This window comes from Triticum urartu, chromosome 7A (assembly GCF_056163025.1).
Source record: "Triticum urartu cultivar PI428250 chromosome 7A, HENAU_Tu73, whole genome shotgun sequence".
Taxonomy (NCBI): domain Eukaryota; kingdom Viridiplantae; phylum Streptophyta; class Magnoliopsida; order Poales; family Poaceae; genus Triticum; species Triticum urartu.
This window is the reverse complement of record NC_141879.1, coordinates 24,757,463-24,784,423: the sequence shown is the minus strand read 5'-3', so window position 1 is coordinate 24,784,423 and position 26,961 is coordinate 24,757,463. Positions and strand designations below refer to the sequence as shown.

Sequence of the window (26,961 nt, the reverse complement as noted above, 5' to 3'; positions counted from 1 at the left end):
ACTTCTGAAGTTCTTGTCATGTTTATTTAGAATCTTTGGGTTATCTTGGGCGAGTAAATTAGAGACGGTTGTGAGTTCAGGTAGTGGAGGTAGGTGAAGACATTCTTCTCCAAACTAACTTGTGTGTTTTGTTTGTCATACATTGCTTTGTGGTTGTAGGTTTGCTATATCATATTGTGTGATTTGCCAATACATTCAATGTATTGACCCTTTGTGGCTGCAACTTATCATGTTGCAGGATTTTCGGATGATCATGAGATATAGTAGGGTCGCGAGCCTTCACTCAACATGTTCTCCAGTGGGCATTGATGGACTCGTCGTTTATTATGCTACCTTTCCGCTGTTATTATTGAATAAGTTAGCCATGTGCTATTCAGTTTGTAATACTTTATAAATTCTGGATCATACGTTGTAGTAAATGATGCACTTGTTATTTGATATTCATATGTACTATGTGTGCTAGCGAGTCGATCCAGGGACTAGCACAGTGAGCACAGAGACATCGAATCTTATCAGGTTCGGGTCATTACAGTAAACCGCCACCCAAGCGCCTTTTTTAATGATGAAGCTGTGGACCGGTCGTCCACATCCTCGTCCCCACGACATCTTCCCGCTTTCACACCCGTCTTGCCCCTCTTGAACCCCGACCAACCCTAGACCACGCCGTCGGGCGGCCATGGCCAAGCCGGGGAAGCACGACACTAAGGCATCATCTTCTTCAGGCCCGCGCGCCGCCTCTGGCTTCACCATCGCTCGTCGCGCCGCCGGGACATGGATCCACCCATATGTGAAGGTAGAGGTGTGCCAGCGCTAGTGGGATACCTCCACCCTGTTGTCGTGGTAGGACGCCCACCTGCCGACCGGCTGGCACATGAGCCCAGATCTGGTGCCAGTGTCGGCCATTTCGGTGACCTGTCGCATGCGGCTCCTTGAGATCAACCACCGTCGTGCCCTATTGCCACCAAATCTCATCGATGATCCCAGGTACACCGGCATGTCCTCAATTTGGGTCACTTGGTTCTAGGATGAGCATGACGTATGCCAGCAGACCTTTTTTGCCGGCCATTGTAGCCTAGCGCAGTCACATTCTAGGGCACCGTGTCCTCCAAGACATCCCCGTCCGTGCTTTAGGGCACGAATGAGCGGACGTGCGCCCTCGCCACCCCCACCACCACCAGATCCACATCAGCCCATGATGGTCGAGGAGGAGGAGGAGCTGGTGAGGAGGGTCATGACGGACTCAGCGATGAAGTTTGAGAACACCTAGTGGGATGGCCTGGAGGTGCAGATCGTGCTTTCGGGCGCCGGGGATGTCGTCATCCCCGAGCTGGAGGAGGCAGACAACGCGGAACCCAAGTGGAACTCGGCGGTGGTGGGCCAGTTCTTGTCATGGACTTCGACCTTGTCATGCACGCCAGAGTTGGTGTCTGCGTCGGCCGTGTTGGTCGGCACCGACACATGATCACCGCCCCACGTGCCATCGCCACCGCGCCCTACAATGCAGCCGACATAGGTGTTGGAAATATGCCCTAGAGGCAATAATAAATTGGTTATTATTATATTTCCTTGTTCATGATAATCGTTTATTGTCCATGCTAGAATTGTATTGACAGGAAACTCAGATACATGTGTGGATACATACACAACACCATGTCCCTAGTAAGCCTCTAGTTGACTAGCTCGTTGATCAATAGATGGTTACGGTTTCCTGACCATGGACATTGGATGTCATTGATAACGGGATCACATCATTAGGAGAATGATGTGATGGACAAGACCCAATCCTAAGCCTAGCACAAGATCATGTAGTTCGTATGCTAAAGCTTTTGTAATGTCAAGTATCATTTCCTTAGACCATGAGATTGTGCAACTCCCGGATACCGTAGGAGTGCTTTGGGTGTGCCAAACGTCACAACGTAACTGGGTGGCTATAAAGGTACACTACAGGTATCTCCGAAAGTGTCTGTTGGGTTGGCACGAATCGAGACTGGGATTTGTCACTCCGTGTAAACGGAGAGGTATCTCTGGGCCCACTCGGTAGGACATCATCATAATGTGCACAATGTGATCAAGGATTTGATCACGGGATGATGTGTTACGGAACGAGTAAAGAGACTTGCCGGTGACGAGATTGAACAAGGTATCGGGATACCGATGATCGAATCTCGGGCAAGTATCGTACCGATAGACAAAGGGAATTGCATACGGGATTGATTAAAGTCCTTGACATCGTGGTTCATCCGATGAGATCATTGTGGAGCATGTGGGAGCCAACATGGGTATCCAGATCCCGCTGTTGGTTATTGACCGGAGAACGTCTCGGTCATGTCTGCATGGTTCCCGAACCCGTAGGGTCTACACACTTAAGGTTCAATGACGCTAGGGTTATAGGGAATAGATATACGTGGTTACCGAATGTTGTTCGGAGTCCCGGATGAGATCCCGGACGTCACGAGGAGTTCCGGAATGGTCCGGAGATAAAGATTTATATATGGGAAGTCCTGTTTTGGTCACCGGAAAAGTTTCGGATTTTATCGGTAACGTACCGGGACCACCCGGAGGGTCCCGGGGGTCCACCAAGTGGGGCCACCAGCCCCGGAGGCTTGCATGGGCCAAGAGTGGGAAGGGACCAGCCCCTGAGTAGGCTGCTGCGCCTCCCACAAAGCCCAAGGCGCAGCTAGGAGGAGAAGGGGGAAACCCTAGGCGCAGATGGGCCTAAGGCCCACCCTAGGGCGCGCCCCCCTCTCCCCCTCTTGGCCGCCCCCTCCATCTAGGGCTGCCGCCCCTCTAGGGGTGGGAACCCTAGAGGGGGTGCACCCTCCTCCCCTCCTCCTATAAATAGTTGAGTTTTGGGGCTGCCCAACATAAGACGATTTGATCTCTCCCTGGCGCAGCCCTACCTCTCTCCTCCTCATATCTCGCAGTGCTTGGCGAAACCCTGCTGGATCACCACGCTCCTCCATCACCACCACGCCGTTGTGCTGCTGCTGGATGGAGTCTTCCTCAACCTCTCCCTCTCTCCTTGCTGGATCAAGGCATGGGAGACGTCACCGGGCTGTACGTGTGTTGAACACGGAGGTGCCGTCCGTTCGGCACTAGGATCATCGGTGATTTGGATCACGACGAGTACGACTCCATCAACCCCGTTCTCTTGAACGCTTCCGCTTAGCGATCTACAAGGGTATGTAGATGCACTCTCCTTCCCCTCGTTGCTGGTCTCTCCATAGATAGATCTTGGTGACACGTAGGAAAATTTTGAATTTCTGCTACGTTCCCCAACAATAGGTGCCACCAGGGCACCTGTGGCAGCCGCCTCCCTTCGTTGACCTCAGCGCGGATGAGGAAGATGGCAGCCAAGACGGTGGCGACGCCATGGAGGTGAAGACGACGAAGGCTTGTTCTGTTTTTTAATAATTTTAAGTTTAAGTTTGATGCATGACTTTTGGACATTGATGTAATATATTGTTATAGTTTAAATTACCTTTTATCTTTTTTTAATTTTAGTTTAAATTTGGACGTTTTTACCAAATGCGACAGGTCGTCGGATGAGATGACAAAACAAAGCCACGCAGTTGCAGTTGGCCTTAAACAGACAAGACTCCGAACAAAGCGGATGTCTGTTGCAGTTGGCCTTAAAACACACAGCCACGTAGAGCAGGTAGGAATCTCTTACCCATGTTCGGCCCATTATCCCTGGACTAGGCCGGGCCGGCGTTATCCGAGAGCTCTGAAGGCTGCGCTGCTCATCCGACAGCTGGAAGAATCGGCGGCGCAGCCGCGGGAGATCGACGCGCAATCGGCGGCCGCTGCTTCCTCGTCCTCGTCGCTCACGTAATACCCCCAACCCTTACCTCGTCCTGTACGCCTCCTTCTTTCTGCGTCCCATCCCGTTTCTCTTCACCTGCGATGTTGCATCAGATCCGCCTGCATCTGCAAGATTAAGGCATAGATGGATTCTTTCTTCTTATTCTTGAAGAAGAAAAGCAATCCAGATTGAGACTTTCCCTGCTTTAGATCTCCAACATTGCAGATAGTAATAGAGGGTGTCCGTCAGTAATTGTCAATTTGCTAGGAAAATCAGTCAGTATCAACACTCGCCAGATACATTATTAGTTTGAGAAATACTAGGCGATCGTGGTGTGTAATCTGTATGAACAAAGATCTATATGAAACTTCAACAACCTGTCTATCTAACTTCCCCATAATTTATATCCAGTGCCTTCATCATTGTTGATCTTATTCTGAGCTTCTCGGGAGTGACAACTCGATGCGATTAGTACCTCTGTTCAGTTCAGTGTATGATGGTAAAGTAGTGTCGGGTTGATGTCCTAACGAGTAACGACATGCACCAGTCATGTTTTTTAGAATCTTGGTAGCTCATCTTGCTAACTCATGTTCTTTTTTATATAGTTATATACCTTGTTTCACATGCCTAACCTTTTTCTTGAGTTTTGTGTCGAACAGGGAGAGCGCCATTGTGCAAGTAATGGCCAACAGGACATGTTCTGCTTCTGTCTCCTCACTCTTTGCTTCATCTCGGCCGCAAGGATGGGCAGAGCTCCCGGACGACCTGCTCCAACCTGTTGTCGCTTTACTACGCTCGTTCCGCGACCTCCTCGCCTTCGGTACCACTTGTCGTCATTGGTGTGATCTCCTCTCAGCACACAGGTCCTCTGTCCAGCCTCTGCTCCTCCACCCCAATCTCCGTACCGATGGTGGACAAACTCTCTCGCATAACTGTTGGACCTTATTCCACAAATGGACATGGAGATTGGCTGACCCTGCTGCCACCTCATCCTCTCGCAGTTTTCTTTCCTTGAGTGACCTCAGAAGCATGACCTTTCTGCGCTGCTCCTACGGTCAGCTCCTCTTCTACGACAACATTGGGTTCCATATTGTTAATCCATTTAGTGGCGCTAAGGTTGGCCCTCCTTCCCTCTGATCAGTTGGCTTCACTTGCATCAGCTATGTCACATTAACTGCCCCTGTTGCATCTGCTGACTCGCATCTCCTTGTCGGTGCTGGAGCCTATCTGTTCCTGTGGCGCATCGGGAGCGACTCTTGGACAAAACACGGTTCTAAAGTTGGTCGTTTTCGATTGAACAAAATGTGGCCTTCAAGGGCAAGACATATGCCCTAGGGTCTTTCAGGTGGTTCTACATCATTCACTTGTCACCCAGTCTCATTATTCAGAAGTTTAAAGTTGTGTTTGAGAAAGATATAACCGAAGATCTCTATTCGGCAAATGACAAGGCATGGATAGTGGTGTGTGGTGATGCGCTTCTCTTGATCAAACTTGTGGAGGCGGGAAGAGGGATGCGCTCGCAGGCCTTCTAGTTCATGGCCTTCAAGCTTGAGTCATTGGACACCCTGACCAAGAAGGCAAGGTGGGTGAAGGACTGAAGGTGAACAAGTTAGATAACTGGGCCATCTTTATCAGCGTTGACGAGCGGTGCGAGGCGTTGCCGTGCATGAACCCGGAGGGATGGGGAGAAAGGAGCAACCACGTATACTTCCCAAGTTATCAGTCTGAAAAACCTTGGGCTGCAGTCCAACTATGGAAAAAATGTTATTACTGTTCGACATGTTTGCAGTTCTTCAACACTGGAAGACGGTACCTGAAATTGGAGTCAACCTGGGTCTTCCCCGCGCGTTTCCTCGTTCCGGCCTGTGATGATCTTACGGCCGTGGGTGCAGTTGGTGATTAGCTTCTGATACAGCTTTGCTGGGAGAATTCTACAATGTTGCAGTCACAGGATGAGTAGTTCACTGAATGTTCGTTTCAAAACTTGCATTACAAACAGAAGTGTAGATTAAGTTATCAGATTATGTACTTTCCTCTTTTTTTCTGCGGCAATTACAAGGGACCCATATGTTTTATTTCTCATTTATTACAGATTGCGGAGTTTTCTTGTACCTGGGCACTTGATAGCATGGGTTACAGAGTAATTGTACTATGGTTGTTGATTATTCACGTGATGTGCTTGAGCATATGACAGTCTCATTGGGTGGAAATGTGAATATTGAGAACATAGCTTGGGCAGAGCTACAATTTTTTAACTGAACATTGTACGCCATTTTGGGCTGGAGAATTGCAAGGCCACCAAGAATTAGACTGAGGATGCAAGTCCATAGCTCAGGTTAATATAAACTGCTCTGCGTGCATTTAATTATCTCTGTTTAAAAGGAGATCAAGCTACAAATAGATGTATGGACCAAACAAAGCACATAACCAAAATAAAAGCCCAGGCACATCCGACATGGTGCACACGAAAAATGCTGAAGAGTGATATGAAGGCCCAAGAAGCTAGTATTGTTTCAAGATGCAAACCCTTATCTCTTGTATGCAAAACGGGAGTAATTAACAAGGTTCAGCGAAAACAGCAAACATGTAGCACAAGTGTTGCCTCCAGGAATGTACACTGGGTGGCAAACAGAGATTATTACAAATCTTGATGTACAAACAGAGATTATTACAAATCTTGATGTACTCCATCAAAGGAGCGGAAACTAGAAGGAACATAGCGACACGAAGTCCCCAAGTGCAGCCAACGACAACAAGACAACTGCGCGCTGCAATGACACGATCTCATACCCAAGCTGCAAAGGATGTATGATTGCGAGCAAGATAAGCATTGATCGTCGCAAAACAAGGTTCTGGCTCCAACTCCTCATTTTGGTTGCCATCTACTGGGTATGAAAATACTCGGGCGTTTTCATCCAACTGATAGACAAGGCCACCCCTTAAACCCATTCTCTCTGGGTTCACTAAGAGTCGTTGCTGTCCAGTACGTTTCTCGCCAAAGAAGAAGGCCCACTTCTTCAAGCCTCTCTCTTCCATGCTCACATACTTTGCAGGTTCAGTTGAGAAGTCAATGGAGAAGGCTTCCCCGTTACGACCAAGTAGGAGAAGTGTGTCTTCACAAGCCAGCAAATTTCCGGAAATCACGTACGGGTCCATATAATCTCTGCAATCAATTCTTAGTACCTCAACATGAAACTGAGGTGCCAAATGCACGGTGTATAGTTTTTGACGCATCCTCATAATGACCCGGCCTTTGAAGGACACCATCTCCTTGATCAAATGTGCATTTAGAAAATCGCAATGCAACCAAGAGGGGCTCCCAACTCGCCAAGCGTACATGCAGTGCGGGCTGCTGACAAATAGATATGAATCTGGTGACTGCTCTGGAGATATGAAGGTTATGTAGCATAGTTGACTCAATGGGAAAGGTGGAGCTGCATCCATAGTGCCAGTGAGCACGTCCATAATGACAAGGGATCTGTCATAGCAGAAAATCGCATGACCATAAGAACATTTGACGAATGCCATTTTGTCCAAAATACTTGGAGGGGTCAAGCGACACAATGGAGTACTTGGATATACAGGATCAATGAGCTCCCATGTGTTTCCAATGTTAGAGCCAGTTGAACTTGTCTGGTCGGCACGGTTCCGGAAAATAACAGGTGGGAAGAGCTTGCCTAAGGTAGATTTGATTGACATGAATGCGGCATACTAGTTAGGGCAGGTGGCGATGAATGCAAGAAGGTCACGAGTTGAACCCAATAGGACAATGATGGAGTGCAATAATCCATGTGGTAGGTCCGCCCAGCCTTCGGGTCCAAACATGACACGGTGCACGGAGATGGGGGTGTTGGAGCTCCGGTTGATGTTTTGCATGATATCAACTTCAAATTCTGCATTGAGGATCATGAAAGGACAAGAATTTTAGCAATGGACTTGAGTTAACTATATAATATAAATTGCTATCACTATTTTAATTCACTTGGTACTACTACAGCTATGATAATTATACAAACACAATAAAAATGTTTGTAGAAACTATAAACATAATACACAGTAGAGTAAAGACTACAGTATTGCCATCGAAATGTGCATCTAGCTCAAGAAAATTCAATCATGATAAAATTCATCAACATTTGAAAAGAAAAGGCATGTTCTGTATTTTTCTTTCCACCGAATGTTATTTATATGTGTTGCGCAACAGGTTTGGCTCTTGTCTCCACCTCGATTCCGGGCCCGCAGATACGCAATAAATTTCATCAATATTTGAAATTAAGTGCAAGCAATATCGAAATTCTAAGATTGTTCTACACTGATAGTGGTAAACCCTTGAACTATTTCATATTTTTCATATAGTATAAACACAACAAGATCGCACATCCACCAACAACACATACACTCAGATCCCCAAATCATCCATGGCAGAGTCAGGCTAACAAGAACAAAAGTGCGATGAGCGCGTCAGAGGAGGTCGCCCCCAATGGGGTGATGGCGGGCCAAGGAAGATGATCCTGGGCAGCCTTGTGCGGCGGAGAACTCTGTCTGACCGTGGACCGTGGCACCGGTCAGCGAATATATATACTCAGCCAACCCACGAGACCATGTCCTACACGGAAATTGACTTAACCTAGATCACATCGTATACTACATATTTGGACTCAATCTTGACTCAAACACGTGAACTCCTACTAGTACATGTACATGACTTTGGTTAGTCCCCAAAGAGCTAAAGCCACGTGACATGCAAGCACCAACTACATCATGTTCCAAACAATCAAGATTATGCTAACACTAGCATCGGCCCCTGCACCACCAATGGCTGTCATAGGTTCCCAACTCCAGCAGGAGGTGGGGAAGGTCTCGTCCATGATACCGGCAATCACTCCAAAGTTTCCTGTATGTACAAATCAGAGCAAGGGGGTAGAACTCGACATCAACTTGGTTCCTTCCCTTGCCGGGGCTGAACCGGAGGGTGGAGGTGATTCAAGGCGAGGCCTCCTCCATGAGTCCGGCAGCCAGCAAGGAAAATGAAGTGGCCGAAGTCAACCTCAACTAGGCTCCTCCCCTACCCCCTGGAGCTGGTAACACGAAAGCCAAGCACCACAAAGATAATAATAGCCTCAAGGGTAAGCTAAGGAAGTAAGTTGATCAATCCCTGGTGAACACCGGGCAGTGTCGGGTAAATGCATGGGACGTGACAGTGAGTCTGGTAGTGAATTTGTGGCGACACCTAGTTACAAAGGTCCTGGTCTGAACAAGAAGGCATGAGGTGAGGGTAATGGAGGTGGCATGAGCAACATAGGTGTGTTAGGCGGTAAGGAAGCAATCGGCCCATGGGTTGTTGATGAATGACATGTGATAAGGAAGGCACCTGTCAGGAGAAATAAGTCGCCTGATCTAGAACTATTGGGGCCTCGGGCAGTCCTGGATAGTTGAAGAGCTAGTTTGCCTCGTGCGCGCATATACCACTTGATGATCGTTTTACTTTCTAAAACTCGGCAATGTGAAAAGAGTTTCAATAATCTTAGGTGGATGCTAGGCCGCCAGAATTGTATTGTGCATGATGGTAAGGGCAAGGGTGCCTTGCGTTGTTCTGAGATGAACTAAAATAAAAAGACTGCCATATGAACTGAGGTACATCGATGTCTTAATTCATGATGATTCCCATGGCCCGAAGTGTCGGGCTACATGGTGAACCTAAGGAGTAAAAAGACGTCACATCTGGAGTTTACTCAAAAGAATAAAGCCAGATGCTCATGAACACTTGTTGATGATAGGTGATTTTTATGAGACGATGTGGCAACATGAGCACTTCTCAGTAGCTTGGATATCCGAGAGAAAAATACCAATTTCAGAGAAGCCTTGTTCTAGTGTGATCTTCATAACTGGGGCTATAAGGGGCCATCCTATACATACGATAATAAACAGTATGGCAAAAGCAATGTGACCGTCGGGTTGAAAGTCCAGTTGCATCGTCGAGTTGGTGTGATTTATTCAAGGTGAACAGTGGTACACACATATGCTCCAACCACTTTCCTCTATGGCTGCAATACGAAGACAGACCAAGGTGCATAGCAATGTGAAATCCTTCCGGTATGAGTAGATATGGGAAAGAGTACCATCGCAGGAGGGAACTATTGAAGTCCCTGGCCGATGATTGCACTAAGCTGGGAGTGCTGCAACAGGATGTTTAGTCCTGGACATGAAAGATTTTGGGACCATGATAAGGAGTACTCACTGGCTGAGAAGGAATATTACAGTCACATACTGAATACACCATCTTATTGGTTGCGGATGGTCGGGAAAGCATCTTAAGAAAGCCGGTCTTGGAAGGGAGGTTAATGCCTATCAAAATTACTGGGGGAGCCTCGGTGTCCCTAAACTAATGTTTTTTGATGACAGGCCTTTTGTTCTTCAAGGCCGTAGGAAGAGAGGTGAGGGTAGTGAAGGACACTCCAAATCTATTTCAAAGGTGTACATGATCGCTTCTTAGCGCAGCTAAATGCTCTTTACTATTTAGTGAACGTTGCTCGCCCCATGTCTAGTAAGAGATAAAGGTCACCCTTGGTGTTGTGGCTTCCACTTTCGAGAGTAAATACTTGGGTTTACCAACCCCAGAAGGTAGGATGTTTTCCTCGAATTTCAGTCGATCATGGAAAGGTTCACAAAAATGTGCAAGGATTGGATTGAAAAGTATATGGCCCATGCAGCTAAAGAGGTCTTGATCAAGTAAGTGGTTCAAGCGCTTCCCACTTACTTATTTGGATTGTTCAAATGTCCTTGGGCTTTTGTAATAAGTATGAAAATTTTATCTAGGACTTTAGGTGGGGCGATGAGTAAGGACGTCACAAGTCCATTGGCTCTCCTGGTACCAACTGGTAAAACAAAAGAGAGGAGGTGTTGTAGGATTCTGGGATATGCATATGTTTAACCAAGCTCTCTTGGCAAGGCAAGGATGGAGACTGATTCACAAGCCGGATAGTTTATGTTCCAGAGTCTTGAAATCAGAATATTATCCTTGTGTGGATATTCTGGACATGGTCATTTCCTCGTATGCATCGCTGGCTTGGAGTTAAGATACTCAAGGAAGGCATCATCTGGCATATATTGAATGGACGAAAAATTCAGATTCAGAGAGACAACTGGATTTTGAGACAGTATGGCCCCAGGTTGCCAAATTTGCTAGAAACTCAAGGTTGAGGTGGGTTAACCAGTTGATTGTCTCAATAAAAATGAATGGAATATTAACCTTGTCCTTAGGCTATTTTCTGATTTTGATATAGAGGAGATATTTCACATAAATCACCCTTCTACGTGATGGATGACTTGCTTATAAACTTGCCACCCAACTCAAATTCAGGTACAATTCACCTGCTTCTAGTTCTTCAAGTGTGACATATAATTAGAATATTTGGGATGTGATTTGGAGATCTAAGGTTCCAGAGAAGGTTAAGGTCTTTGGCTAGAGGTGCTACTGGCTCACTGGCTACACAATTGTGTAAATTTATAAAGGCGCTGAGTGTAACACTATTTGTGTTATTTCTGGTAACAATGTGGAGTATGAATTCCAATCTCGACAGTGGCTTTGGGATGTTGGCTAGTGTCCCATCAATACTTCTTTTTTGAGGGAATTGGTGTCCCATTAATACTTAATGCCCCCTGTCTAATGATTGCAATCATTCTATAGTAATATACAAGTCTAGTGTTTTCCCTCAATAAAATAAAATAAACACAACTCGAAGATCAACTAATTTTTACCTTATTTTGTCTAGAAAAAAACAGGGCGAGTTGATCCCCTACCTTCTTCGATCTTGACAGCGGAGGGCGAAATGGGGGCAACAACTACCTTCTCCGATGCCAGTCGTGGTAGGACGTGGCCATCGAAGACGGTATGCTGATTTCCTCCATCGCCAATCATCATCTTGGCTCCAGATCTGGGGGGAAACAGAAGCCTTCGACCGCGGTGACTCCAAATCTAGATGTGGCTGGTCGCCCACTCCTAGGACTCCAGATCTGGACGGAAACACAGTAGTACCCCACGCGGTTGTCTCAACGCATCGTCACCGCTCAACCGTGGGCGGTTCTAGCGCAGTCGATGTTGATGTCGAGGGGAAGGGGGAACGTGTGTGATGAGAGAGGGAGAGAGGGGGGGGGAGAGGCGTGTGGTTTTGTTCTTTATAGAAAAGCTTTAGCGAAGTACCAAGGGGAACCTTGTGAAACTTCGAGTGATTTTTCTTGCATTTAGCAACTTTATACCAACAAACTCTATTACTAAGAAAAGAGGGAGGCTAGATTGTGCATGCTTGCGAATTGTGCACTCGCTTTTCGACTAGTTGTATTTTCCCGTTTGGGAAAGGGTGCAGCACCTCCTTGTTCCCATTTGAAGATTAGGTGAAGGCTTAATAAGAAATTAGGGAAGGCCCACCCTGAAATTCAACGGGAGAAGAGATTAGGTGGAGGCTTAATAGGAAATTAGGGAACTCCCACCATGAAATTCTGGGGCGGATAGATTAGGTGGAGGCTTAATAGGAAGTTAGCAAGGGCCCACCCTACAAATTCAGGGGGAGTTTACCTGTAGATTATTATGTGGGACTGCATACCACAATAAGACCTCCCGTCCTCTCGTTTAAATTGCTCCGCCCTCTCCCAGTGGTGGGCCCACTTCTCACCCTGCCGCTCCCAAAAAAGCGTGTTGGCTGAGAGTTGTGCGTGTTGGTCAGTTTGCTCGCTGGAGCGAGCAAACGCCAGTGAGTTAATGTGAGGTGCTCCCAACTGGCAAAGGAGACGAATGCCACCATGCAACATGCTCCGGTCGGCCATGATTCCTGTATACAAATAGTGAACCATGAGACGCCAATGCCCTTACCTTGCTGGCCGGACACCTGCGGCTCCACTCCCAGACACAGGATGTCAGCGTGAGGTACTCCATGTCCTCCTAGAATTCTTGTAGCTCTTCTCCCATATTTTTATTCTTGTTTCTCTTTGTCAACCAAGACCCCTCTATTGAATTTCCCTTTGTCTTGAGAATGATGGTTGTGACCTCCATAACAATGCAACACTCGTCACCCGACCTCTCCTTTTTGTCCTATGTGCACTCCTTGCCGATGATAGCAAAGTGGACAACCCCAACTATGGTGATATTCGCTCGATGCCAAGGACAGGCGCTGCATGCGAGGGAATATCTGTGATCCGACACCCACAACACAATCCATAAGGACGAGTTTTCTTCCCATCAAAACCTTCTCTCCCAAGCAAGTATCCTAATGGTCTATTAAGACTGAGTACAACGGAGCACCATTCAAATAAGCCGCCAAGAAAGGCGATGGAGAAGTTGTTGGAAATATGACCTAGAGGCAATAATAAATTAGTCATTATTATATTTCCTTGTTCAAGATAATCGTTTATTATCCATGCTAGAATTGTATTGATAGGAAACTCAGATACATGTGTGGATACATAGACAACACCATGTCCCTAGTAAGCCTCTAGTTGACTAGCTCGTTGATCAATAGATGGTTACGGTTTCCTGACCATGGATATTGGATGTCATTGATAACGGGATCACATCATTAGAAGAATGATGTGATGGACAAGACCCAATCCTAAGCATAGCACAAGATCATGTAGTTCGCATGCTAAAGCTTTTCTAATGTCAAGTATCATTTCCTTAGACCATGAGATTGTGCAACTCCCGGATACCGTAGGAATACTTTGGGTGTGCCAAACGTCACAACGTAACTGGGTGGCTATAAAGGTGCACTACGGGTATCTCCGAAAGTGTCTGTTGGGTTGGCATGAATCGAGACTGGGATTTGTCACTCTGTGTGACGGAGAGGTATCTCTAGGCCCACTCGGTAGGACATCATCATAATGTGCACAATGTGATCAAGGAGTTGATCACAGGATGATGTGTTACGGAACGAGTAAAGAGACTTGCCAGTAACGAGATTGAACAAGGTATCGGGATACCGACGATCGAATCTCGGGCAAGTACAATACCGCTAGACAAAGGGAATTGTATACGGGATTGATCGAATCCTCGACATCGTGGTTCATCCGATGAGATCATCGTGGAACATGTGGGAACCAACATGGGTATCTAGATCCCGCTGTTGGTTATTGACCGGAGAACATCTCGGTCATGTCTGCATGGTTCACGAACCCGTAGGGTCTACACACTAAGGTTCGATGACGCTAGGGTTATAAAGGAAGTTTGTGTGTGGTTACCGAATGTTGTTTGGAGTCCCGGATGAGATTCCGGACGTCACGAGGAGTTCTGGAATGGTCCGGAGGTAAAGATTTATATATGGGAAGTCCTGTTTTGGTCACCGGAAAAGTTTCGGGTTTTATCGGTAATGTACCGGGACCACCGGGTCCCGGTGGTCCACCAAGTGGGGCCACCAGCCCCGGAGGGCTGTATGGGCCAAGTGTGGGAGGGGACCAGCCCCAGGTGGGCTGGTGCGCCCCCCAACAAGGCCCAAGGCGCCCTCAAGAGGAGAGGGGGCAAACCCTAGGCGCAGATGGGCCCTAAGGCCCACCCTAGGTGCGCCCCCCTCTCTCTCCCCCTTGGCCTCCTCCCAGATGGGAGCTGGGGGCTGCCGCCACCCCTAGGGAGGGAACCCTAGGTGGGGGCGCAACCCCTCCCCTCCCCCTATATATACTTAAGGTTTTGGGGATGCCCAACATGCGATTCGATCTCCCTCTTGGCGCAGCCCTGCCTCTCTCTTTCTCCTCATATCTCGCGGTGCTTGGCGAAGCCCTGCTGGATCACCACGCTCCTCCACCACCACCACGCCGTTGTGCTGCTGTTGGATGGAGTCTTCCTCAACCTCTCCCTCTCTCCTTGCTGGATCAAGGCATGGGAGACGTCACCGGGCTGTACGTGTGTTGAACGCGGAGGTGCCGTCCGTTCGGCACTAGGATCTCCGGTGATTTGGATGACGACGAGTACGACTCCTTCAACCCTGTTCTCTTGAACGCTTCCGCTTAGCGATCTACAAGGGGATGTAGATGCACTCTCCTTCCCCTCGTTGCTGGTTTCTCCATAGATAGATCTTGGTGACATGTAGGAAAATTTTTAATTTCTGCTACGTTCCCCAACAGTGGCATCATGAGCTAGGTCTATTGCGTAGATTCTATGCACGAGTAGAACACAAAGTAGTTGTGGGCGTTGATTTTGTTCCATATGCTTACCGTTACTAGTCCAATATGGTTTCGACGGTATTGTGGGATGAAGCGGCCCGGACCGACCTTACACGTACTCTTACGTGAGACAGGTTCCACCAACTGACATGCACTAGTTGCATAAGGTGGCTAGCGGGTGCCAGTCTCTCCCACTTTAGTCAGAACGGATTCGATGAAAAGGGTCCTTATGAACGGTAAATAGCAATTGGCATATCACGTTGTGGTTTTGCGTAGGTAAGAAACGTTCTTGCTAGAAACCCATAGCAGCCACGTAAAACATGCAAACAACAATTAGAGGACGTCTAACTTGTTTTTGCAGGGTATGCTATGTGATGTGATATGGCCAAGAAGAATGTGATGAATGATATGTGATGTATGAGATTGATCATGTTCTTGTAATAGGAATCACGACTTGCATGTCGATGAGTATGACAACCGGCAGGAGCCATAGGAGTTGTCTTTATTTATTGTATGACCAGCGTGTCATTGAACAACGCCATGTAATTACTTTACTTTATTGCTAACCGGTAGCCATAGTAGTAGAAGTAATAAGTTGGCGAGAAAACTTCATGGAGACACGATGATGGAGATCATGATGATGGAGATCATGATGATGGAGATCATGGTGTCATGCCGGTGATGATGATGACCATGGAGCCCCGAAGATGGAGATCAAAAGGAGCAAAATGATATTGGCCATATCATGTCACTTTTTGATTGCATGTGATGTTTATCATGTTTATGCATCTTATTTGCTTAGAACAACGGAAGTAAATAAGATGATCCCTCATCAAAATTTCAAGAAAGTGTTCCCCCTAACTGTGCACCGTTGCGAAAGTTCGTCGTTTCGAAGCACCACGTGATGATCGGGTGTGATAGATTCTTACGTTCACATACAACGGGTGTAAGCCAGATTTACACATGCGAAACACTTAGGTTGACTTGACGAGCCTAGCATGTACAGACATGGCCTCGGAACACAAGAGACCGAAAGGTCGAGCATGAGTCGTATGGTAGATACGATCAACATGAAGATGTTCACCGATGATGACTAGTCCGTCTCACGTGATGATCGGACACGGCTTAGTTGACTCGGATCATGTAATCACTTAGATGACTAGAGGGATGTCTATCTGAGTGGGAGTTCATAAGATGAACTTGTTTATCCTGAACATAGTCAAAAGGATTTTGCAAATTATGTCATAGCTTGCGCTTTAGTTCTACTGTTTAGATATGTTCCTAGAAAAAATTTCAGTTGAAAGTTGATAGTAGCAATTATGCGGACTAGGTCCGTAAACTGAGGATTGTCCTCGTTGCTTCGTAGAAGGCTTATGTCCTTAATGCACCGCTCAGTGTGCTGAACCTCGAACGTCGTCTGTGGGTGTTGCGAACATCTAACATACACGTTTTGATAACTACGTGATAGTTCAGTTAAACGGTTTAGAATTGAGGCACCAAAGACGTTTTTGAAACATCGCAGAACATATGAGATGTTCCAAGGACTGAAATTGGGATTTCAGGCTAGTGCCCACGTCAAGAGGTATGAGACCTTTGACAAGTTTCTTAAGCCTGCAAACTAAGGGAGAAAAGCTCAATCGTTGAGCTTGTGCTCAGATTGTCTGAGTACCACAATCACTTGAATCGAGTGGGAGTTAATCTTCCAGATGAGATAGTGATGTTTTTCCAAAGTCATTGCCACCAAGCTGCTAGAGCTTCGTGCTGAACTATAACATATCAGGGATAGATATGATGATCCTTGAAATATTCGCGATGTTTGACACCGCGAAAGTAGAAATCAAGAAGGAGCATCAATTGTTGATGGTTAGTGAAACCACTAGTTTCAAGAAGGGCAAGGGCAAGAAGGGATACTTCATGAAACGGCAAATCAGCTGATGCTCTAGTGGAGAAACCCAAGGTTGAACCCAAACCCGAGATTGAGTGCTTCTGTAATAAGGGGAGCAGCCACTGGAGCAGAATTACCCTAGATACTTGGTAGATGAGAAGGCTGTCGATAGAAGTATATTGGATATACATTATGTTAATGTGTACTTTACTAGTACTCCTAGTAGCACCAGGGTATTAGATACCGGTTCGGTTGCTAAGTGTTAGTAACTCGAAATAAAAGCTACGGAATAAACGGAGACTAGCTAAAGGTGAGCTGACGATATGTGTTGGAAGTGTTTCCAAGGTTGATATGATCAAGCATCGCACGCTCCCTCTATCATCGAGATTGGTGTTAAACCTAAATAATTGTTATTTGGTGTTTTCGTTGAGCATAGACATGATTGGATTATGTCTATCGCAATACGGTTATTCATTTAAAGAGAATAATAGTTACTCTGTTTATTTGAATAATACCTTCGATGGTCTTGCACCTAAAATGAATGGTTTATTGAATCTCGATCGTAGTGATACACATGTTCATGCCAAAAGATATAAGATAGTAATGATAGTACCACCTACTTGTGGCACTGCTATGTAAGTCATATTGGTATAAGACGCATGAAGAAGCTCCATGTTGATGGATCTTTGGACTCACTTGATTTTGAATCACTTGAGACATGCAAACCATGCCTATTGGTATATATGCATGAAGAAACTCCATGCAGATGGATCGTTTGGGCTCACTTGATTTTAATCACTTGAGACATGCAAATCATACCACATGGGCAAGATGACTGAAAGGCCTCGTTTTCAGTAAGATGGAACAAGAAAGCAACTCGTTGGAAGTAATACATTTTGATGTGTGCAGTCCAATGAGTGCTGAGGCACGCAGTGGATATCGTTATATTCTTCCTTCATAGATGATTTAAGTAGATACTGAGTATATTTACTTGATGAAACACAAGTCTGAATTATTGAATGGTTCAAGTAATTTCAGAGTGAAGTTGAAGATCTTCGTGACAAGAGGATAAAATGTCTATGATATGATCATAGAAATGAATATCTGAGTTACGAGTTTGGCACACAATTAAGACACCGTGGAAATTGTTTCACAACTAATACCGCCTGGAACACCATAGTGTGATGGTGTGTCCGAACATCATAGTTGCACCCTATTGTATATGGTGCGTACCATGATGTCTCTTATCAAATTATCACTATCGTTCATGGGTTAGGCATTAGAGACAACCGCACTCACTTTAAATAGGGCACCACGCAATTCTGTTTGAGTCGACAGCGTATGAACTGTGGTTCAGAGAAACCTAAGCTGTCGTTTCTTAAAGGTTTGGGGCTGCGACGCTTATGTGAAAAAGTTTCAGGTTGATAAGCTCGAACCCAAAGCGGATAAAATGCATCTTCATAGGACACCCAAAACAGTTGGGTATACCTCCTAATTCAGATCCGAAAGCAATAGGGATTGTTTCTAGAATCGGGTCCTTTCTCAAGGAAAAGTTTGTCTCGAAAGAATTGAGTGGGAGGATGGTGGAGACTTGATGAGGTTATTGAACCGTCACTTCAACTAGTGTATAGCAGGGCACAAAGAATTGTTCCTGTGGCACCTACACCAATTGAAGTGGAAGCTTATGATATTGATCATGAGACTTCGGATCAAGTCACTCCCAAACCTCGTAGGACGACAAGGATGCGTACTACTTCAGAGTGGTACGTAATCCTGTCTTGGAAGTCATGTTGCTAGACAACAATGAACCTACGAGCTATGGAGAAGCGATGGTGGGCCCGGATTCCGATAAATGGCTTGAGGCCATAAAATCCAAGAGAGGATCCATGTATGAAAACAAAGTGTAGACTTTGGCAGAACGGCTCGATGGTCGTAAGGCTGTTGAGTACAGATGGATTTTAAAAGGAAGACGGACAATGATGGTAAATGTCACCATTAAGAAAGCTCGACTTGTCGTTAAGATGTTTCCCGACAAGTTCAAGGAGTTGACTACGGTGATACTTTCTCACCCGTAGCGATGCTAAGAGTTTGTTGGAATTATATTAGCAGTCACTGCATTATTTATGAAATCTTGCAGATAGGATGTCAAAAACATTGTTTCCTCACGATTTTCTTGAGGAAAGGTTGTATGTGATACAACCAGAAGGTTTTAACAATCCTGAAAGATGCTAACAAGTATGCAAAGCTCTAGCAATCCTTCTAAGGACTAGAGTAAGCATCTCGGAGTTGGAATATATGCTTTGATGATGATCAAAGATTTTGGGTTTATACAAAGTTTATGAGAAACTTGTATTTCCAAACAAGTGAGTGGGAGCACTATAGAGTTTCCAATGAGTATATGTTGTTAACATATTGTTGATCGGAAATGATGTAGAATTTCTGGAAAGCATGCAGAGTTATTTGAAAAGTGTTTTCAATGGAAAACCTGGATTAGGCTACTTGAGTATTGAGCATTAAGATCTATAAGGATAGATCAAAACGCTTAATAGTACTTTCAAATGAATACATACCGTGACAAGATTTTGAAGGAGTTCAAAATGGATCGGCAAAGAAGGAGTTCTTGGCTGTGTTATAAGGTGTGAACATTGAGTAAGACTCAAAACCTGACCGCGGCAGAATAGAGAGAAAGGACGAAGGTCGTCCCCTATGCTTTAGACGTAGGCTCTATAGTATGCTATGCTGTGTACCGCACCTAAAGTGTGCCTTGCCATGAGTCAGTCAAGGGGTACAAGAGTGATCCAAGAATGGATCACAGAACAGCGGTCAAAGTTATCCTTAGTAACTAGTGGACTAAGGAATTTTCTCGATTATGGAGGTGGTAAAAGAGTTCGTCGTAAAGGGTTACGCCGATGCAAACTTTGACACTAATCCAGATTATTTTGAGTAGTAAATTGGATTCGTATAGTAGAACAGTTATTTGGAATAGCTCCAAATAGAACGTGGTAGCTGCATCTAGGAGATGACATAGAGATTTGTAAAGCACACACGGATCTGAAAGGTTCAGACCCGTTGACTATAACATCTCTCACAAGCATAACATGATCAAACCCAGAACTCATCGAGTGTTAATCACATGGTAATGTGAACTAGATTATTGACTCTAGTAAACTCTTTGGGTGTTAGTCACATGGGGATGTGACCTTGAGTGTTAATCACATAGCGATGTGAACTGGATTATTGACTCTAGTGCAAGTGGGAGACTGTTGGAAATATGCCCTAGAGGCAATAATAAATTAGTGATTATTATATTTCCTTGTTCATGATAATCGTTTATTATCCATGCTATAATTGTATTGATAGGAAACTCAGATACATGTGTCGATACATAGACAACACCATGTCCCTAGTAAGCCTCTAGTTGACTAGCTCGTTGATCAATAGATGGTTACAGTTTCCTGACCATGGACATTGGATGTCTTGATAACGGGATCACATCATTAGAAGAATGATGTGATGGACAAGACCCAATCCTAAGCATAGCACAAGATCGTGTAGTTCGCATGCTAAAGCTTTTCTAATGTCAAGTATCATTTCCTTAGACCATGAGATTGTGCAACTCCCGGATACCGTAGGAATACTTTGGGTGTGCCAAACGTCACAACGTAACTGGGTGGCTATAAAGGTGCACCACGGGTATCTCCGAAAGTGTCTGTTGGGTTGGCACGAATCGAGACTGGGATTTGTCACTCCGTGTGACGGAGAGGTATCTCTGGGCCCACTCGGTAGGACATCATCATAATGTGCACAATGTGGTCAAAGAGTTGATCACGGGATGATGTGTTACGGAACGAGTAAAGAGACTTGCCGGTAACGAGATTGAACAAGGTATCGGGATACCGACGATCGAATCTCGGGCAAGTACAATACCGCTAGACAAAGGGAATTGTATACGGGATTGATCGAATCCTCGACATCGTGGTTCATCCGATGAGATCATCGTGGAACATGTGGGAACCAACATGGGTATCCAGATCCCGTTGTTGGTTATTGACCGGAGAACGTCTCGGTCATGTCTGCATGGTTCCCGAACCCGTAGGGTCTACACACTTAAGGTTCGATGACGCTAGGGTTATAAAGGAAGTTTGTATGTGGTTACCGAATGTTGTTTGGAGTCCCGGATGAGATCCCGGACGTCACAAGGAGTTCCGGAATGGTCCGGAGGTAAAGATTTATATATGGGAAGTCCTGTTTTGGTCACCGAAAAAGTTTCGGGTTTTATCGGTAATGTACCGGGACCACCGGGAGGGTCCCGGTGGTCCACCAAGTGGGGCCACCAGCCCCGGAGGGCTGTATGGGCCAAGTGTGGGAGGGGACCAGCCCCAGGTGGGCTGGTGCGCCCCCCCACCAAGGCCCAAGGCGCCCTCAAGAGGAGAGGGGGCAAACCCTGGGCGCAGATGGGCCCTAAGGCCCACCCTAGGTGTGCCCCCCCTCTCTCTCCCCCTTGGCCGCCTCCCAGATGGGATCTGGGGGCTGCCGCCACCCCTAGGGAGGGAACCCTAGGTGGGGGCGCAGCCCCTCCCCTCCTCCTATATATACTTGAGGTTTTGGGGCTGCCCAACATGCGATTCGATCTCCCGCTTGGCGCAGCCCTGCCTCTCTCTTTCTCCTCATATCTCGCGGTGCTTGGCGAAGCCCTGCTGGATCACCACGCTCCTCCACCACCACCACGCCGTTGTGCTGCTGCTGGATGGAGTCTTCCTCAACCTCTCCCTCTCTCCTTGCTGGATCAAGGCATGGGAGACGTCACCAGGCTGTACGTGTGTTGAACGCGGAGGTGCCGTCCGTTCGGCACTAGGATCTCCGGTGATTTGGATCACGACGAGTACGACTCCTTCAACCCTGTTCTCTTGAACGCTTCCGCTTAGCGATCTACAAGGGTATGTATATGCACTCTCCTTCCCCTCGTTGCTGGTTTCTCCATAGATAGATCTTGGTGACACGTAGAAAATTTTTGAATTTCTGCTACGTTCCCCAATAGAAGCTTGTTGACCATCGCGCGTGCATGGGAGGCGGAGGGGGGCAACCCAGTTTAGTAAACTGTAATAACGAGTTGTAGTGTGCATCACAATTATTGCATAAACATCCTTTGATTAATTATAAAAAGAGGATAATTCAAAACCTCATATAAAATGCTATAAAACACACTCAAATAATCAATGGACTGGTATAATCCCGCTAAAAATACTAAAATATTTACCATTAGTTTCCTTAGGGGGCGCCCCTCTCATTTAGCTAGGCAGACAAACCCAAGAAGCAAACACTCGTGAGAGATATAAGCATTTTCTAGTGGAAAAAATAGTGTTACCAACTAAAGAAAAAAGAAGCATGCATATAGAACACATGAGCAATGAGTACATCTGATTCTTTTTAAAAGATATACGAAGGGGCACAAATATCGACATAGAATATGGAGTGAGTGGATTAAAGTTGAGTGGTAGTAGAATCAATATCCGCGACATCACATCTTTCAAAGGTTCCAAATACTCACCGACTTTGTTAGTAACAAGTGTATCTGAATTATCAGCTGGAAACAACAAAGGTTATCCAAAGATGTGTTTTCTGGCGGTATAACAGTGTCAGGTTCATAGAGAGATACTGAATCATGTTCATCTAGAGCGTTCTCGCAGCATGCTGACATCTAGGTTTTGCGTGACAAAGCGGGACACCGAGCAAGGGCTTAACCCCATGAACACGAGAACTTGCCATGAAACTCGAATATTATCCGCCCAAGGATGCAAACAGTCGGCTTGAGCCTTGAGGTCACACCGAGGGATGTTCTTCTTTCTGGGGCCGAAGATCCTCGCTCTGCTTGTTTACGGAACCATTGCTTCTCCATGTTTGATCGAAATTATGTGAGTGTCTCCTCTTTCCTGAGCATTGTCCCTCTCGCTCATTGGGCCCAAGAGAGACGATTTACTACTGAACATGCAACCACCGTGATGTGGAGCAGGCACAAAAACTGAACCACAACAATGGAGAACGTTTTGTGGGTAGTCAGCGCCTCTAAGTAAGCTAAGTTGAGTGCCATAAGCAATCAAGTCGTTGTAGTATAGTGGTAAGTATTCCCGCCTGTCACGCGGGTGACCCGGGTTCATCCCCGGCAACGGCGCTTTTTTTGGTTTTGCCGGCCCACGACACTTGGGCCCGTTAATTCCCATGGCCCATCCTCGACAGGCCGCTCCTCCTGGCTATGCTATTTCTAAACGGTCCCGGTGGAGGCCTGCTGAGAGCTCGCCTGGCCCGTCCTGGTGTATTTGCCTTACGGGAAAGGAGTGGTAGAACAAATTTCACTCGCGAACATGGCGTGCACGGCGATTGTTGTATAACAAATTTCACCTTTTGGTTTCTCTGGATTTTTCCCAAAATTTATTTTTTCCTGTTTTCTTCTTTGGATTTAATTCTAGAAATTGTTTTCACCTTTTTTGATCATGGCACACAGCCATGAACAAGTGACCGATTACACAGATAACCACTTCCAAGAGTTTATGAATAGGCAGGAGGCAGAGGATGATTTAGGGCTTTTTTTTTGCTAAGACCATCTCTAGCAGATCCGCTAAAAGCCCCCAGGCTCGGAAAGTTCTGGGTGATATGCGGGTTTTGCTTTTCTTTATGGCCCAAACAGGCAGTGCATATCGGTCTGACCTGTCAAAAAATACCAGGGGGGCCCGGATATACACCCCCTCTGCCGCATTTAGAGGATCCCCTTCGATGCAATTCGACCCCTCCTCCGCTAGGCTTAGCCAACTCCGGTGAGCAATTTCTCGTGCCTATCCTCTCCTTTTGGTATGTCCCTTTTTTAGAAACTTTTGGTATGTTAGTACAAACTTTGTTTGATGAACTTGTCTCCTTTTGTGTGAACTGTGTTTGTGATGAACTGCCACGTGATCTCGAACAGATTCTCACACAAAATAGTTTTTCGAATTATCCAGCACCACTTTGTGTATCGGTTTCGACGAAAGAATTTGCAAGCCGTAAAATTAGTTTCGGAGTACTGTAATTTAGGATTTTAACAGACTCTACGAGCATCTCTAGCACATCCCGTATAACTCTGGCGAACTGCGTTTTTGTGGCCGGTTTACGGGACGGTCCAAAAATATGGACTGAACAGGTCCGCAAAAAAGGGCCTGGCCTGTACAGTTTTTACAGGCGGCCCGTAAACCGACCGGCATTCCGGTATATATGTGGGCGTCGGGTGATTTGAGGGTTCCCTCTGTCATTCCCCTCATCCATCTTTGCCACAAAATCCGAAATCCGGCGAGAAATCTCTTCCGCTCTGGCAGCGCTTTCCGGCTTTTCTGACCACTGGATCTTGGCGGCGATGGCGTCCGCGGGTGAAGGGTGTGGCAACGGCAGGGGGAGGGGGGTTCGCGGCCGTGGTGGGTTCGCCGGCCGAAAGCGTCACAACAACGACGAGGCCGATAGCTCCTCCTCCGCCCTTTGGTGTCGGACAGGCAAAGGGAGGCGGCACGCACCCACAGCACAAAGTCCCGCAGCGCTGGAGCGACTGAGCGAGTGCATGGGCGAACTTCCATCGCCTCAGGCGAATGTTCGATCCGGCCCTCCAGCGGCTCCGAGCGACCGAGACTGTTTGGTGGGAGACGAGGCAGGCAGCCGTCGCCGGACATGCAGACGGCCGCGCGCGTCCCGGCTCTCCGCGAGGAGTACCAACTCCAGCGGTGGCACTCCGGTACGCTGATCGACCACACCCTCCATGTCAATGAGCCCCCGCCCCGTGATGGCGACTTCGGCGATGAGGGTGACTCCAGCGACTCCGACGACGAGTTGATGTAGTATGCTAGTGTGTTAGATTGCCATATGTTATGTTTAATTTCGGTTTGTAATGAACTCCCGTATGCTATGTACTGGATGATCTCCCATATGCTATGTATGACAAACTCTAGCGATCTAGTTTTAAGCGTGAAATGCAAGTTTAAATATGCGGGCTCAGTATGCAAGATTTGCTCTGGCTCAGCATCCTCGTCCTGTAAAAAACGTTCCCGGGATAATGTAAACGATTTTTTCTTTTTTTTTTAGTAAACGATTTTTACTGGATGGCCAGTTACAGGATCTGCTAGAGATACTCTAGGCCCATCATACCATACTCCGTGGGCCAGGCCGGCGCTATAGCCGGAAGAAGGAAATATCGAGGTGAAAAGAAAAAAAAAACTGACCTGTACCGTACTGCTCTGCTCTACAGGCCGCGCTGCTCACCCGAGAGCTGGAAGAAACGGCGGCGCGCATGGAGGCGCAGCCGCGGGAGATCGACGCGCGTCCTTCTTCCTCGGCGCCGGCGTCCGCTGCATCGTCGTCCTCGTCGCTGACGTAATCCCCCCCACGCCCTACCTCGTCCTGTACTCCTCCCTCTGTCTCTCCCCTCCCTTCCCTTCGTCTTATTCTTCTCGTTAATTTCGTTCGCGGAAAGAGTAGACAGATTTCAGGGCGCGCATCCCGTTTCCGTTCGCCTGCGGACGTTGCATCAGATCCGCCCACATCTCTAGGATTAATCATACCTTGGTATGGAACTAGATTAGGTAGATTGATTCTGCTTATTCTCGAGAAGAAAACCAATCCAGATTGAGGCTGCCCCTGCTCTACATCTTCAATATTGATTTTGCTAATTTCCAATCCAGATTGATGTTTTGCCTGCTCTACATCTGCAACATTGCAGTTAAGAATATTACCAGATATTATTAGTTTGAGAAACAGGCGATCGTGGTGTGTAGTTCAGCAGGCACAAAGATTTACATGAAACTTCAGCAACCCGTCTATCTACCGTGTATAGCTTCTCCGTATAACTGACATTCAGTGCCCGCGTCGTTGTTGATCTTATTCTGAGCTTCTCAGGGTCAACAACTCAATATCATCTGTATCCTTCTTTAGCTCAGCATCATGTTTTCTAGAATCTTGTAGCTCCTGTTCATTTCCATACAATTATATCTCGGTTCGCATGCCTGACCTTTTGTCCTGAATTTGTTGCATCGAACAGGGAGAGCACTGCCATGCGAATCAGAGCTAAGAGGACCTGCTATGGCTCTGCCTCCTCCATCTTTGCCGCATCCGGGCCACGAGGATGGGCAGAGCTCCTGGAAGATTTGCTCCAATGCATAATCGCTCTCCTCGCCTCCTCCCGCGACTTCCTCGCCTTTGGTGCCACCTGTCGTCCTTGGTGTGATCTCTTCTCAGTGCACACATCCTCTTTGCAGCCTCTCCTCCTCCACCCGAGTACCGACAGCCAAGAATCTCCCTGGTTTAACCACTGGACCATCTACAAAGGATGCGCGTGGAGTTGGCTGATCCTGCTGCCGCATCATCCTATCCCAGTTTGCTTTCCCTGGGTGATCTCAGAGCCATGTTCTTTCTTCGCTGCTCCTACGGTCACCTCATCTTTAGCGACCAGGATGCCACGAGTTTGCACCAAAGAAGAAGAAAGTCCCATCATTTTTCTTTTTCTTCTTTTTAGAAGAGCTAGGTGCATCAATATTATTTCTCTGAGAATCTTGCTCAATTCTCTTAGGGTGGCCTTCAGAATACAAAGGTTTCTGAGTCATTCTACCAGTTCTAGTAGCCACTCTAACAGCATAATCATTTTTCTTACTATTCAATTCATTGAGAAAATCATTTTGAGCTTTAAGTACTTGTTCTACTTGAGTGGTAACCATAGAAGCATGTTTATTAATGAGTTTAAGTTCACCTTTAACTCTAGACATATAATCACCCAAGTGTTCAAGCGTATCAGAATTGTATTTCAATTGTCTACCAAAATAAGCATTGAAGTTTTATTGTTTGACAATAAAATTATCAAACTCTTCTAAGCATTGTCTAGCAGACTTATAGTGAGGAATATCATCTTCATTAAATCTATAGAGAGAATTTACCTTTACTACCTGTGTCGGGTTATCAAGACCATGAGTTTCTTTGATAGGTGGTGGACTAAGATCATATATTTCTTCAACAGGCGGTAAATTAAGACCATGTATTTCTTCAATAGGAGGTGAATTCTTAACATCTTCAGCTTTAAAACCCTTTTCTTTCATAGATTTCTTTGCCTCTTGCATATCTTCAGGACAGA

The 26,961-nt window shown here is 46.4% G+C and overlaps 2 pseudogenes across 1 annotated transcript; one reads left to right on the top strand and one right to left on the bottom strand.

Annotated features, from left to right (window-relative positions):
* The first annotated feature begins 676 nt into the window (after window positions 1-676).
* LOC147957170 (uncharacterized) lies at window positions 677-5,765 on the top strand (annotated as a pseudogene).
* Window positions 5,766-6,358: 593 nt separating this feature from the next.
* On the bottom strand, window positions 6,359-11,946 carry LOC147957169 (uncharacterized; annotated as a pseudogene). Its single transcript, XR_015611456.1, has 2 exons — window positions 11,606-11,946; window positions 6,359-7,698 (listed from the first exon to the last, which is right to left on the bottom strand). The product of XR_015611456.1 is annotated as an uncharacterized LOC147957169 (transcript).
* Window positions 11,947-26,961: the final 15,015 nt, after the last annotated feature.